Source organism: Podarcis cretensis, assembly GCF_951804945.1.
Source record: "Podarcis cretensis genome assembly, chromosome: 2".
NCBI classification, from domain to species: Eukaryota; Metazoa; Chordata; class Lepidosauria; order Squamata; family Lacertidae; genus Podarcis; species Podarcis cretensis.
Genome location: NC_137171.1, coordinates 33,275,471 through 33,289,868, shown reverse-complemented (window position 1 = coordinate 33,289,868; position 14,398 = coordinate 33,275,471). Strand labels below are relative to the sequence as shown.

Genomic DNA, 14,398 nt, shown 5'->3' with positions numbered 1-14,398 from the left:
CAGCAGTGCCTTTGGCAATTTAGAGATGATGGAGGATAGCTGGCTACCTGCCTGGCGGGGGGGGGGGGGGCGGACCTGGTGAGCTGATTTTGCAGATGGAGGAATGGAGTCATGTTGCTGAGTTACATTCTAGTTTCTCAGGGCACAATCAGGGAGGGTGGCTGTGTGGCTGGGGTAGGGAGAAAGAAGGAGATGGTAGGATACGTTGGTGTGGGAAAGTCAAAACAATTCCAAGATGCAACGTTTATTCTACGCACACCATTTAAATGTACTCCCCTCGGTTTCTTTCAGAAGCCTGCATGGCAAGGTTAAATAACTCACACTCAGTCATAAGATGAGGTCAAGTCCTGTCAGTAATTCTGTTCATTGTGGATATTATACCCAGTGCCATCCCTAGTGTGTAATTAGAGCCTTTAAGCTGCTGGGTTTTCCAGCACTTTGAATCATACATTTAAATGTGCTGAAGTGCATTCCCTGGAACAAGTATTATAGCTAAGAAGGACAGTGCGCTTGTTCGCAGGATGCCGGAATGGTGATGAGGTCATGCTCACCCTGGCCTGTTCAGGAGACTGCAGTGGAACAAAACTAGTCATGTGATAGCAAGGTAACACAGGGAGGCACCTGCAGAGGCGTCAGAGTCGGATAGGAGCCTCATAGCCTCTGGAACGCTTGAAACACCTCCGCAAAGGGCCGTGTGTACTTTGCAGAAAGAAAATTAAAATTCTGCACCCGAGCCACCACATTCTGCGCCGCAAAGGGACATTAGGTGACCTGCCTAAGTCATGTGAATGTAAACACATTCTTTTATGCTATTGTTATTGTTGTTGTTATTTACTGCCTTTCATCACAAGATCTCGGGGTGGATCACAGGATAAAAAATACTCTCCCCCATCTTTTTAAAGTTGAGAGTCTAAAGAAGCTGTTTTCTGCGACTATTTTCATATTCTGGCAGTGGGCGCCGGGGGAGCCTCTTTGTTATGCCCCTGTGGAATATACACTTAATTATCATCAGAAACATGTTTCAGACTATTTAATGTTATTAGAAGGGAGAGGCCTGGTCCAGCATTGACTGGAGTGAGCAGCAACATTTATACAGGTACTCAAATGCATTAGAAGGAACAGTTTGCAAAAGCAGCAGCAGCAGCAGCAGCAGCATGCTTTCTCTAACACATTTGGAGGAAACTCTCTCTGGTCTGGGGGAGCAAGGGAACCATTAGCAGACAAGCAAACATGCTCTTCCCTTCTCCCCTACTTTGCATCAGATTGCCCAGCTGTGCAGAAAGTGGCAGGCGCAGGGGTTTGCTCTCTCTAATGTGTCACGTGAAGGAGCAGCGATAATTATCAGCCAGGCAGAGATAAAGCACAGGCATGGCTGGGAAATGCAGATCTGGAGCCGGCAAATGGTGAAGCCTCTCTCCTTAAAAACGCTCTCTGCTCGCCAACCATAAACGACGCAGCCTCTGCTACAGTGATGAGGAAACTTTGGCTCTCCACACGTTGCAGAATTACAGTAACCATCATCCTTGACCTTTGGCTACGTTGTCTGATTGGACTTGGAGTCCGGCAACATCTGGAAGGTTCCCCATCTGTGCTCTAACCCAGGGTTTCCAAAACTTGGGTCTCCAGCTGTTTTTGGACTACAATTCCCATCTTTGCTGACCACTGGTCCTGCTAGCTAGGGGTGATGGGAGTTGTAGTCCAACAACTGCTGGCGCTCCAAGTTTGGGAAAGAATGCTAAATGCTACTAGGTCAGGTTCAAGGTTCTTGTATTAACTTACAAGGTCTTTAACAACTTGGTTCTAGGATACCTCAAGAGCTGCCTAATCTCTTCCTCATCACTGAGTTTTTAAAGGGAGTCATTGGCTTGGAGGCACTGCTGTATCCACTGGGAGATATGCATTCAGGACTGTGAGCCCCATTTTATGAAACTCCCTTCCACTTGAGGTCAGACCAGCCCCCTCCCTGTTGAAACTCCAGCACCTACTAAATACTTATTTTTATTCAAGCAGGCATTTTAATTGAAGCTTGAGTCGATAGCTTTAACTGATAATTTACCTTTTCCACATTGTATTTTCTGTACACCAATTAGACACAGTTGTACTTACGGTAAATAGTATATAAATAAAACCAAAACACCTGTAGTCCCTGCAAGGTTGTAAAGGTAAGACAAGGCCTACTAAATTAGTTCAAACGCCAGTCTGGTCTGGATGGGCTGGAGACACATATTTTGTTTTCTCACCAATGCGCAGACTTGCCAGATCCTCAGTAGTATTTTTGGTTTTTTTAGAGTTGACATTATGCAAGAGATCAGTGGTAGAACTGGCATTATATCATCTAAGTCAGGGATGGGTAAACTACACACTTGCTGCATCTACTGCGGTGTGTTTTGCTTTGTTTTACTAGACCCCCAGAACCTACCAGCTAGAGACAGGTGTATACAGTTAAGAGAATTAAAGAACAGCAACGCACCTCTGAGCATATTCAGAGGGAATTGTTTTCAAGGGCTAGGTCTGATCTGAACTCACAGTCCTTTCATACAAAAGTCCACTCCTGCTTAGCTTTATTCATTCTAGCCGCTCACTTTGTGGAGAACAAATTGTTTTGTTGTGGCTGTTGTTAAACAGTTGGGAGTCATTGCAAATTTATTGCGAATCACCCAGATCCATGCCTAATTTCTGCCCACTCCTGGATCTAGGTGTCTTAATGTTCAGCAAGTGTTCTGACTACCACACTCTGCTTTCCCAAAACTTTTACCTTCTCTCTCTCTCCCTGCCTCTCTGCGTGCACACATTTCCCTGACACCATCCACTCAAGAACATGTTCCTCCATCACAACTTAAGTGCATTGATTCCCCCAGGGAAGGCCAACACGACTAAGAATGGCCGCTGTTTATCAATAACCCCATCAGTTGGTGAGGTGGTTACGGACCAAGAAGAGTGTTGCCTCCTCACAAAAGGCTACTTTGGGAACATCAGAGTAGCTTTCAGGGTAAACTGCAATGTGAGCTGTGATGCTGTTTGACGGGGACATAACTGTGGTGTCACTGCAGATTTGTGCCCTCTATTGATATATTGACGGAGGCGTTGAGAGGCAAAACTCAACAGCATGGCCTGTCCATGATAGCTGCATGCCTGGTGAGTGAGGAGATGGACAATGGTGTGTGTTAAATCACTGCAGGGAGTTTCAAAGCATTACACAGTTTGGGCTCTGTGCTGATGAGTTTATATTCTTTACCTATTTGTCCTGTATTTTATGCTCTTCTAATTTTATGATGCTTCTAATGCTGTTGGTATTTCTAAAGGGGGGGGGGGGATAATAAAAATAGGGAAAAGCTGAGGGGAGACAAATAATGCATGTGCAATATTTTTATTCTCGTGTCTTTTCTAACAGTATTTTATCAGATCTCTTCACTATTTATATGATGTTTAGTATATAATGATATATACTGCAATCTGTATTGTCAAATATCTTTATTTCTTTGATGTTTAGTACACAATTGCATATTATTTGCATTATACTATACTTTAAAAAAAACTTCGACTAATTTGGCAAAAGCAGCTAGCAAATAAATAAAATTTCACTAATTAATAATAATTTTATGGTGGTTTTATTGCACTTGCCTTGTTAGTGTTTTTATGAGTTGGCATGGTGTGAGAGAAGTAAGTCAATCTAGGGCTGTCTTTATATGTGCCTCCTACTTTGAAGAAAGCCTAGTTGCTGCTGCACAGCTGTTGTTTCAAGTGTTATGATTGGGTGATGTCAAGAAACTGGGCTCAGGTGTTGGGATTTCAAATGTGGGGTCAGCCCAAGACTTTGTGATGCCTGTGGCAAAGGACAAATTGGTATCCTGCCCTGCCCATTCCAAGTGCAGAAGCCAAGTAGACTGGACCAAGGATGGGCTAGCATCTTTTGCTGCACCTGAGGGCAGCACACTACCTTAGGACACAGAGTTCTGCCCTCCAATATCTTGCTGTCACTCCCCTCTTGCACTGGCTGCTCAAGGCCAATACCTCACTCTGCCTAATGGTAGGACCAGCCCTGAGTATCCATGGGCAGTATTCAACTAACTTGTCCTAACAGCGCCAGGATGTACACTTGTGCAACTTTATTCTGCTTTCAAATAAACTATTATTATTGCTATGTATTGTTTTCAGAGCTGACACCAGCATGGTCAGACATCTTCTGAGTGTCCACTGACAAGACACCACTGAACAGGTTGCCATGAGGAGGTGGGCTCACTGAGGGAAGGAGCCCCATTGTGGGTGTCTTACCTAAGGGCTCTCTCTGGAGCTGACATTGACTACCGTATTTTCCTGTGTATAAGACTAGGTTTCCCCCCTAAAAGATAATGTTAAAAATCAGGGGGCATCTCATACACAGATAGTGGCAAGGTTGGACTGGTGATTGGTTGTTGCCGCAAAAATAGGGGGCATGTTATACATCGGGGCATCTTATAGATGGAAAAATACGGTATTTTCTATTTTTTAAAAAATGTGGACCAGAAATTTCCTTTCAAGGAGTGGCTGTCGTTCATTGGTAGTTCACAGATTTCGTTCTGTGCATTTCCCCATAAGGAAATCACAGATAGCGCGGCTGGGAAAAAGGGTAAATTGAGGACATGAGGCCCTCCGAATGTTGCTGGACTCACATCATGCCTGACCATCAGCCATGCTGGTTGGGGCTGATGGGAGTTGGGGTGCAGCAAAACCTGGACTTGCCAGGTGCATAGCATCTGACTTCCTCATAGGTGGATCTCAAGACCCAACGACAGACTTCAGTGGGTGCATTGTAAGGCTTCAAGCGATTGGTTTTTAAAGGGTAATACATAGCAGGGGGGGAGAGGGGAAGGGTAAAGGGGTACCTGCTTGGAACCAGTCACTGTATTGAATAGCTAGGTGCCCAAATCAGACAAAGCTAAAATTTTGTGAGTGAGTCAGCCCCCGTTTTAGAAAGCCTGAAATGCCACTCACACGCTTGCAAGGTACAAACCTCAGCTGTCCAGATGAGAGGCTGATAATTGAACAAATCCTTGCTCAGGTGCTTCCCTATCGTAATGTTTCTGTGAATTCAGCTGTCCACATTTCCATTTGACTTGATTGTCTCGTGCTGCTGCTTGGCTAAGATTCCCTTCTTGCCTGGCACACACTTGTGTCACATCTCTCTCTCTTTTCATCCCTCAGCAAATTCCTCAAGTGCCCACTCCAGTTTTTACTCCCATTATTTTCCTGCGCACCCAAGTGAAAATGGAAAGAGAATTTGCTCTGTGACACATCATCAAACCATCTATTTTCATGCTGTTGTTGATTAGTCATTGTTGTTATTTACAGGAAGGCCGTGACAAAGGAAGAAAGGCTCTGCATTTCAGCACAGCAGCAGGTAAGTACGTTTTAGCTTCATGCCGTCCGCTAAAATGCAGGTTTGTTCTCTCATCACAATCACTGTCTACCCACATCTTCCTTAAACTGCGCACCTTAGCCCGGCTTGATTTGTGTACATTGACTGTTCTTGGTTAAAAATTAATAAGAGTAGAGTGGATCAGTTTCCTTTTGGGAAGCAAGATTTTCTAGTAAAACAAACAGCCTAGGGTACCATGGAGAGGTAGTTTCTTTGACCAATTGGTTATTCTTTCTGCTACAAAAATAACAGAAGGATTTGTTTGGAGTGGCAAGGAATGTGCTGTTACGAGAAGGTGAGTTTTTCTTTCCAATATTTAGTTGACGGGGAATTCCCTGCTGAAGTCAGGACTCTGTTATGAACTTGATGCTGGTGGCAGAAGGAAAGATGAGATCCTTGCAGACGTAGGGTTTGTCAGTCCATGTGTGTTCCAGCTTGCTTGAGATTGCTGCTTCACTGTCGGGATGTGCTGGTGTGTGTGTGTGTGTGTGTGTGTGTGTGTTGCTGTTCAAATGAAAGTTGATGCTTTTAATAATTTCAAAACCTGCACCTTCCGACTGGGGACTTCCACAGCTCTCTCATTAATTTATGATGGGACCGCTGGCCTCAGCCACAACTCAAGAGAAACAAAAATGATTGCTTGAGGCAATCTGAGAGGCTGCTAATGCAACAACAGTGTCATATGACAGAAGGAAGGAAAAGAGGCCCTGCTTCAGATGAGCGGAAAGAGGGTGGGAGGAAAGGCAGGAAGTGTCAGAGCTACCCTGGCACAGAAGGACACAAATGCATAAGGAATTAGGCAAAGACACCCAGCCATTAAAGACCTATTTGTCATTCTAAAGCAGGGGTGAGGATCCTTTTTCATACTGAGGGCCACATTCCCTGCCAGGCAGGGCCAGAGTCAAGTGTGTAGAGCAACAAATGCAAATGTTACCTTTGCCCAATAGGCAAGTTTCTGCACATTTCTGTCCATCCTTCTTCCAGACAAGCAAGAGGTGATATCAGGTACCAATTGCAGCCAGGTAAAAACACTTTTGGCCACCAGTCCTGAGGTTCCTGTTTGAGAGTCTGCCTGTGGTATTTACAAAACTAGAGGTATTTGTACTATTAATTCTACGTAAATTGAAATTGTACGTAGGTTTAATAACAAGAGCTGGTGAGCTCTGCTTGCAGCAGGAGGAATGAAGACGGCTCAGGTCAGGATGAGGCCAAGCTGGAGCCAGAGCATGGGGCTCAGTCCTTCAAGGCTTTGGGTGTGAATTCACCAGAAGATGCTCAAAGGACAATAACTATGCAGAGGAAGGGAGAAAGGGGACAGTATCTAAGGGTTGCCTCCAGGCATTCCATCAGACACTGGTAATTTCAGTTTGCACAAAGTGGGTTAGTGCATCAAATCCACTTCAAATCCATGCTGTAGTGCATCAAATCCACTTTTTAAAAGAGCTTCTTGCAGTTAGGGAAGTGGCTGGGAAATGCTCTGGAAAGTGTGGTATGAACAAATGATTAATGGAAAGACATATGGACACCCCACAAGCAAAACAGGATGGGTGCTCATTGTTATATAACCTACTCACTGAGAAATCAGAATGAATGCTCAATAAAAACAGGGCATAGTTTAACCACAGCGTAAGCTTTGTGAAATGAAACTGGGATGAATCGTCAATAAACTGGTTGTCTAGAGGAGCCCCAAGAGAAAGGTTAAGTGCTCTTTGCCCAGGTTGTTGTGAGAGATGGTGTTTAATGTTGGAAATGATGGGAGGAATTCAGCTTGGTGCTAAGTGGGTGTGTATGCAGGGAACAAGGTCCGTTCATGCAATGGAACTTTCCCTCTTCTCCTCCCTCTGTGCATCCTAGTGTACCCCCATGCCTGTTCCAGAGGTTCCCCCAAAAGCTTAGTAAAATTTGTTTTTGTTTCTTCAGTGACGCGTTGGTTGCTACTGACGTTTTGTGCATGGTTTAACAGTTAACATGTTTTAGCCTCTAGAGATATAGTTAATTATTGTTGTAATATATTTATTCCTGCCCTGCGACCATTCAGCTATAAACACTATAACTGTCCCCCCCATGATATCTTTTATTGGAGGGACTCATGTTTTTAAAATACTGTGCCTTTGTACTTTCCTCATCAGGCCTTGGCAGTCAGAGTCAAAATATAAGGATGTTATGTGTTCAAGTTGCAGATAACTTCTGCGTCCTGTGTCCCCCTTAGGGATAGGTTTTTCTCTCCTAGAATCTGGGAACATCCAAAGCAGCTGAATGAGTGAAGATTCAGGACAAGAGAATGGAAAGCACTCAAGAGTCAAATTGTAGAATTAGCTCCCACAAGAGGTAGCAATGGCTATCACTTGAGTGGCTTCACAGGAGGTTTAGACAAAATCATGAACGCTAAGGCTGTAAATCACTACTAGTCATGATGGCTATATTCTGCCTGAACTGTTGGAGGCAGCAGGCCTCTCAATGTCAGTTGTTAGGAATCACTGGACTAGATGGGCATTGAGCCTGATCCAGCAGAGCTTTTTTTATGTTCTTAGAACAAAGCAGCAGAATGGCTTAACTGTGATAATTACAAATAGCTTAGCTTCACTCTGAATTGTGTTGCTTAAGCCGCCTAGAGCGAAGCCTCTCTTGAGTTTTGGACTGGGGTTTGGGGAGAATGCAGCAAAAGGAGATAGCGTTTTTGGAGGAAGTGTCGCCTTGCGAGAGAGCTTGCTTCTCACACAGAAAACAGCCAATGTTTTTAACGGGAGCAGCTTGCAGTATGACACTTTTCTATGTCACTTTGTGCGCAAGCCCCTCAAAGTGAGATGCAGTAGAAAAAAATTCAGTCTCCTTATTGACAGTGTCATTCTTTCCGTCTCCAGAGATGGATGATCCCAGGCATTTCACACATCTTTTGAATTGCACAAGCCGGTATTTGAAGCCACACAACTGCTCAGAGGCAATAAAATCTGTTCAACTAAGGCAAACTTAGATAAAGCCATTGGAGAGTCAGTAATTCTGAATTCCTCAATGTCGGGTTCCTCAATTCAGATCACTAGGGTTTCTTGAAGACAACAAGCAGGGGCTGTGTGTATCTAAGGACTTGTCAGCAAGCAACAGTTCAGTTCTTGTTGTTACAAGTAAAATGTGGCAAGATATTAAGCACAGCTCCGTATGCTACAGGTAGCTGCTCCTGTTGGCAAGCAATGAGATTCCCTGGCTACCAAGGATATATAATTCAGGGAAACAGAAATGATGTTAAATTCTCCTTATGAGCATTTATAATTCATACCAAGTTTTTTTTTTCACAGAGCGGGGATTCAGGCTGCCAACTTGCTTGCGTTGTCGGGTGATTTTGAGCTGCTGCTGGTGGTTTGCGTTTTGAGGAACCTGCAGAGTTTTTGAAGGGGTCATTTGTTGTCTTCCAGCCGAAGCCAAAAGGTGCTATGGCAATCCTTCCATCGGTGCAAGCATTTCAGCTTGCTTGGTGGAATGACCCCCCCTCCTCCCCTTGTGCTATGTTGTGGGTTCTCCTGACCCTCCACCCCAGAGCAAATCTGGTGGGACCACAGGGGAAGAAGAAGAGGAGTAGTTTGGATTTGGTATCTCATTTTATCACTACCCGAAGGAGTCTCAAAGCGGCTAACATTCTCCTTTCCCTTCCTCCCCCACAACAAACACTCTGTGAGGTGAGTGGGGCTGAGAGACTTCAAAGAAGTGTGACTAGCCCAAGGTCACCCAGCAGCTGCATGTGGAGGAGCGGGGAAGCGAACCCGGTTCACCATATTACGAGTCCACCGCTCTTAACCACTACACCCCACTGGCTATCTCCTTTTGCTGCATTCTCCCCAAACCCCAGTCCAAAACTCAAGAGAGGCTTCTCTCTAGGAGGCTTAAGTGGGAGAGCCCCGGTGTGGGCTTCCATGAGTGGATCTCATTAGTTGAATCCAGCTCAATGGCTTTCTTCACATCCAAGGGAACAGTCTGCCGTAGGATGGATGGCATGGGATGCTCCTGCTTTGGCCGTTGTGTGGTTGTTCTCTGCCCCCAAAAGTGGTGGGTCTCAAGGGATTCTGAGATACGGAGTCCTGCTCTTGCAACCATCGTTGGTTGCTAAGTCCCCAGCATTTCCATTGTGAAGAAAGGAAAGGGCAGTAGCATAGTGATAGAGCACACGTTTTCTCCCAAAATGGCCCAGGGTCAATTCCCAGCATCTCCAGGTAGAAATGAGATGGACTCCTGGCTGGAAACCCTGGAGAACTGTTGTCAGGCAGCGGCGACAATACTGATCTAGATGAACCGATGGTCTGTCTCAGTAGAAGGCAGCTTCTTATGCTACAAGGGGGGGAAAAGCTTGCCTATGAGAATCAGTATTTGTTTTGTTCCCTTTATATTCCACTTCCATTTCCAAGGAGCTCTAGGTTGTGTACATGGTTCTCCCTTGCACACAACCACCCTGTGAGGTGCGTTTTCCTTCTTGGTAGTAGTGCCCACCCTGTGGAACACCCTCCCATCAGGTACCAAGGAGATGAGTAATTATACCACCTTCAGAAGACATATGAAGGCAGCCCTGTATAGGGAAGTTTTTAATGTTTGATGTTTTATTATGTTTCTGCATATGCTGGAAGCTGCCCAGAGTGACTAGGGCAACCAAGTCAGATGGGTGGGGTATTATTATTATTATTTCTTCAGAGACATTGTTACTTAAAGCTTCATTCGGATGTGAGGGCGATCTGGCTGTGACATCTGTCACCCCATTGATTGCCAGGGTTGATTCAGCTTATCTGGCTGGCTAGGCGGGTGTCCCCTTCCTCCCTCACCACTCCATGTGCGTCCCTCCTGAAGCTGCGAGCTCAGTGGAAGAGGACTGTGACGTTAACATATGAGAGTGTGCTGGAGGTGAAATAGTTAAACAGGTTGCCCAGTCAGGACCCAGGGGGGTGGAGTCAGTGGGACTATAAAACCAGCTCTGGGAGGGGCAAAGGGCGGAGGTCGTTGGGGAGTTTGTTGGGAGTTGGGTGGTTGGTTGGAGTGGGAGTGAATTGGGATAGTTTGTGGGTAGATTGAGTTAGTGTAATGAAATAGGCTGTGTCAGGAACAGTTAGGGTCTAGGCAGACAAGTAAATATTGGAGAGGTGGTTTAGTGAGTGAGAGCAGGTAGTGAAAGTTATAGGACTGGATAGGCACCCCATGAATGTAATTGACTGATACTGTTTATGAAACCGCAGACTTGTTAAACTACAGTAAATAAACAAAAGTTTATGTTTCAATTTAACCCTGAATAGACTCAGTATTGTCCCAGGTAGGGCCTGGGTGGTGGCAGCAAGAAATAAAGTGGTGGCACAGGGATCAATAGACGGTGAAACGTCCGGGGACCCTGTGTGATTGCCACAAGGACAACCATCCCAGATAGAAGGAGTGTACCGTTCTTCAGTCAAGGGTATACGATAGCTGCGCTCCCCTGCTAGAACCTCCTCAAGCTTCATTCGAACCATACCTTGTGCCTTTTTGTACCACAGGATTCTCCGTAGTCCATATTTTCTTCTGCCTCCTTGGTTGAAGGATATAGAGCAGTAACACACACACACACACACACACACACACACACACACGTGCGCGCCTTTTTAGGGCCTGTGCTCAGAAGTAGCTGTGACTGGCACGAGCGGATGTGCAGTTAAGCTTACATTTCTAAGATCCTTAGATGTTCTTGCTTCAAAGTGCCTTTACGCAAACGATGCACTTCAGGCGAGCGTGTCCTTAGGATCCAATCCCTCTATCCCATGTGCCTGCCTCTGCCCCCGCAGCCCCAGAGGGAAAGATGCCAGTCAAACCATGCGTGGGTGTATGAGACCAAGGCAGTGAGCACCGCTGGTTTGTGTTTTTTGTCCATAACAATGAGCAGCAGCACAATCCATTTCTTCCTGGAGCCAGGGATAGAAAACAGAAAGAGGAGACAGGGAGCCAGAGGGGCTGGCAGGTGTGTCCCTTATTACTCCGAAGGCCAATTCTCTCCCCTACCTCTGACAGTGCCTGCGGAGAATGTGGCTTTTCACAAATGCCTCCGACAGCCCAATATTCCAAGGTGTCACAACCCGAAGAATTCAATAAACCATCTTTGCGGCGGTGGCTGGCATTGTTTGGTGCTCAGGTGCATGTGGAGGGGGGTGGCAATGGAAAAGCGAGCTGCTGGAGGAGCTTTCTTTATCTTAGCGGCTATTATGAGAGGGCTAAATTAAACAAGCCAGCCGCTGAAAAGAAGGAAGCACTAAAGTCTCCCAGGAAGACTCTCTTGTTAATCAAAACAGAAAAGGCTCCTCTCTCTTTTTTCATTTAAGGATCTGAAAGACTCCTTCCTTGCATGTGCATCGAGAGCTGTGAAGAATTTGGGAGGAGGGGAATGTGAATATTGAGTCTAAAACTGCTGGTTTTGCTGTATTTGGGGTTTTAGGGGAGAGTTAACCCCTTTCACAGGATGCAGGTGGCACTGTGGTCTAAACCACAGAGCCTAGGACTTGCCGATCAGAAGGTTGGCGGTTCGAATCCCCGCGACGGGGTGAGCTCCCGTTGCTCGGTCCCTGCTCCTGCCGACCTAGCAGTCAGAAAGCACATCAAAGTACAAATACATACATAGGTACCGCTCCGGCAGGAAGGTAAACGGCATTTCCGTGTGCTGCTCTGGTTCGCCAGAAGCAGCTTGGTCATGCTGGCCACATGACCCGGAAGCTGTACGCCAGCTCCCTCGGCCAATAAAGCGAGATGAGCACCACAACCCCAGAGTCGTCTGCGACTGGACCTAATGGTCAGGGGTCCCTTTACCTTTACCATCTCCTAACCTCTCCAACTTCAATTCCAACCCTCTCAGCTCCCACAACTCCTGACTGTCTCTCCTCAAATCCTCTCCTTTTAAACTCTCCTTCCTGGAACCACAGCCAATCAGAGGCTGCCATTCATTAACCATCTGCTAGCAGGGAAGAAAGAAAGAAACACTTACTGTCCCAATCTGTCCAGCAAAACCAACTTTTTCATCACACCAGCAGGAGTTTTGAATCCATAGTGATTTTCTTGTTTGAACTCATTTATAGTTTCATTGTACCGAGTCTCCTGTACACCACACATAGAGGGGACTATGGTTAAGTGGTATACAAATTGTCAACATAGGTAAATAAGTAAGCAGTCTTACGTATGCAGATCCATAAAAAAGGTCTCTCTGATCTCAAGAAATGGTTGTGTTCCCATCTGCTTCCCGTTGGGAAGTGTACTTTCTCTATAGCATCTCAGGTACACGTGATCACGAGATGATGGAAATCCTGTGACTTTGTAAGAAAAGAAGACAGTTGTTTCCTTTGTTGAAAACTAAATGGAACATCCAATCCTTTCCCATTTGTACAGTAAGCCTGCAGAGCCATTGGCTAGTCTCTTAGCAGGCAGACTATATCCATTAAGTATGTAACTTTGATCGTACAAACAGTCTTGCTCTCCTGCACTGAAGAAACTAATGTACACCAATAACTGCAGGCCACCCAGCAGCTGACTTCTGACAAATTATACCTCCACTAAATGACAGCTAATTTAGCTTGAATTACAGAGACTAATCAGATCAATAGGTTGAAGTGAAATACATAAGAGCAAAATCAATGGCTCCTAAAAGATGTATTGAGTAATGAATAAGTGTGGCAAAGGCTAGCATTGTTCATTCATTGTTAAGTGAGAAGGGTAAGGAATGTTTGGCTCCCGATAAACTGCAGGCAGGGCCTCTGCAAGAGCAGAGGAGTGTCGCTGATCCAGGGAACTTACTCTGCTGTGTTGCATCACAGAAAAGTAAAACCCTGGAATCATTGGGACAGACTTAAGGCCACTGGAATGAAGGACTTAGGCCAGGCATAGGGAAACTCTGGCCCTCCAGATGTTTGGGACTACAATTCCCATCACCCCTAGCTTAACAGGACCAGTGGTCAGGGATGATGGGAATTGTAGTCCCAAACATCTGGAGGGCCAGAGTTTGCCTATGCCTGACTTAGACACTTGAAGCTTGTCATGTTCAGATACTTGAGGCAATAGGAAGTTGGAGGGGAGCAAAAAGCTGGTGGTGCATCCATTTGTAGCAGGGAAGGTTGGCTTGGATGGCAGGACCCTGGACAGCTCCAGCCTGGTAAACTTGCTCTGGAGCCCACCATATTCTCAGCCTAGCTACTTATCCGAGGGTCCATTTCTTTGGGGTGGAAGGAGGAGTTTAAAGAGTCAGTCCTTCTATCCAGAGCAGCGGTTCTCAACCTGTGGGTCCCCAGATGTTGTTCGACTACAACTCCCATCATCCATGAGCTCTGGCTTTGATAGCTAGGGGTGATGGGAGTTGTAGTTCAACAACATCTGGGGACCCACAGGTTGAGAAAGGCTGATCTAGAGCATAGTAAGATAGGCTCTAAATAACTGCTACTCAGTTATTTTAAGCTGGGTGTGTTATCAGCTTCACTAGGTGAAGGCAGAGACTGGGGGAGTCCTTGAGGATAAGGAGACCACCCTTGCAGCTTGCAGCTCAGGGGCTCCATTGCAGGGTGCTGCGATGGGGAGGATTCTTGACAAGGTCAGTAATCAGAGATGAGGGAAGGTGTAGCCCAGCAACAGCTGGAGGGGTGGCATGTTCCCCACCCCTTATTAAAGGCACAGAGGCCCATTCCTCCCTTTCGTCTTCTCACCTTCAATGGACCCAGAGCACAGCACAGATCCCACTTACCACATTCAGTTATCCCTGCTTGAATAGCTATACAGAAGAGGGAATTTTGGCAAATGCAGCTTCTCATGCAGAAACAGACCACATCTGCTGATTACCCCCAAAAAACTATTTGCTTATTAAAAAAATAATTTAGTTTTACTTATTGCAATTTGTTTTTAAACAATGCGGTTATAATTATATTAAACAATTATATCATGTAAAGAACTAAGAGCCCAACTCTCCTTTGCACCTGCTTACTCTAGGTCTGTTCCACCTCAGGTGTAGTTTGTCTATCTTGAAGCCCCCACACATTC

The 14,398-nt window shown here is 45.7% G+C and overlaps 1 protein-coding gene across 3 annotated transcripts in view; it reads left to right on the top strand.

Moving 5' to 3' along the window:
- The first annotated feature begins 5,452 nt into the window (after positions 1–5,452).
- The window catches only part of LOC307211160 (uncharacterized protein), a 95,473-nt gene continuing 86,527 nt past the window's right edge, over positions 5,453–14,398 (top strand). Inside the window, exon 1 of one of the 3 annotated variants that reach the window (XR_013836310.1) lies at positions 5,453–5,690. The gene's annotated coding sequence lies outside the window, so the exon portion shown is untranslated. The remainder of the gene's footprint in view (positions 5,691–14,398) is intronic. The other 2 variants (XR_013836312.1, XR_013836309.1) reach the window with 2 other exon arrangements.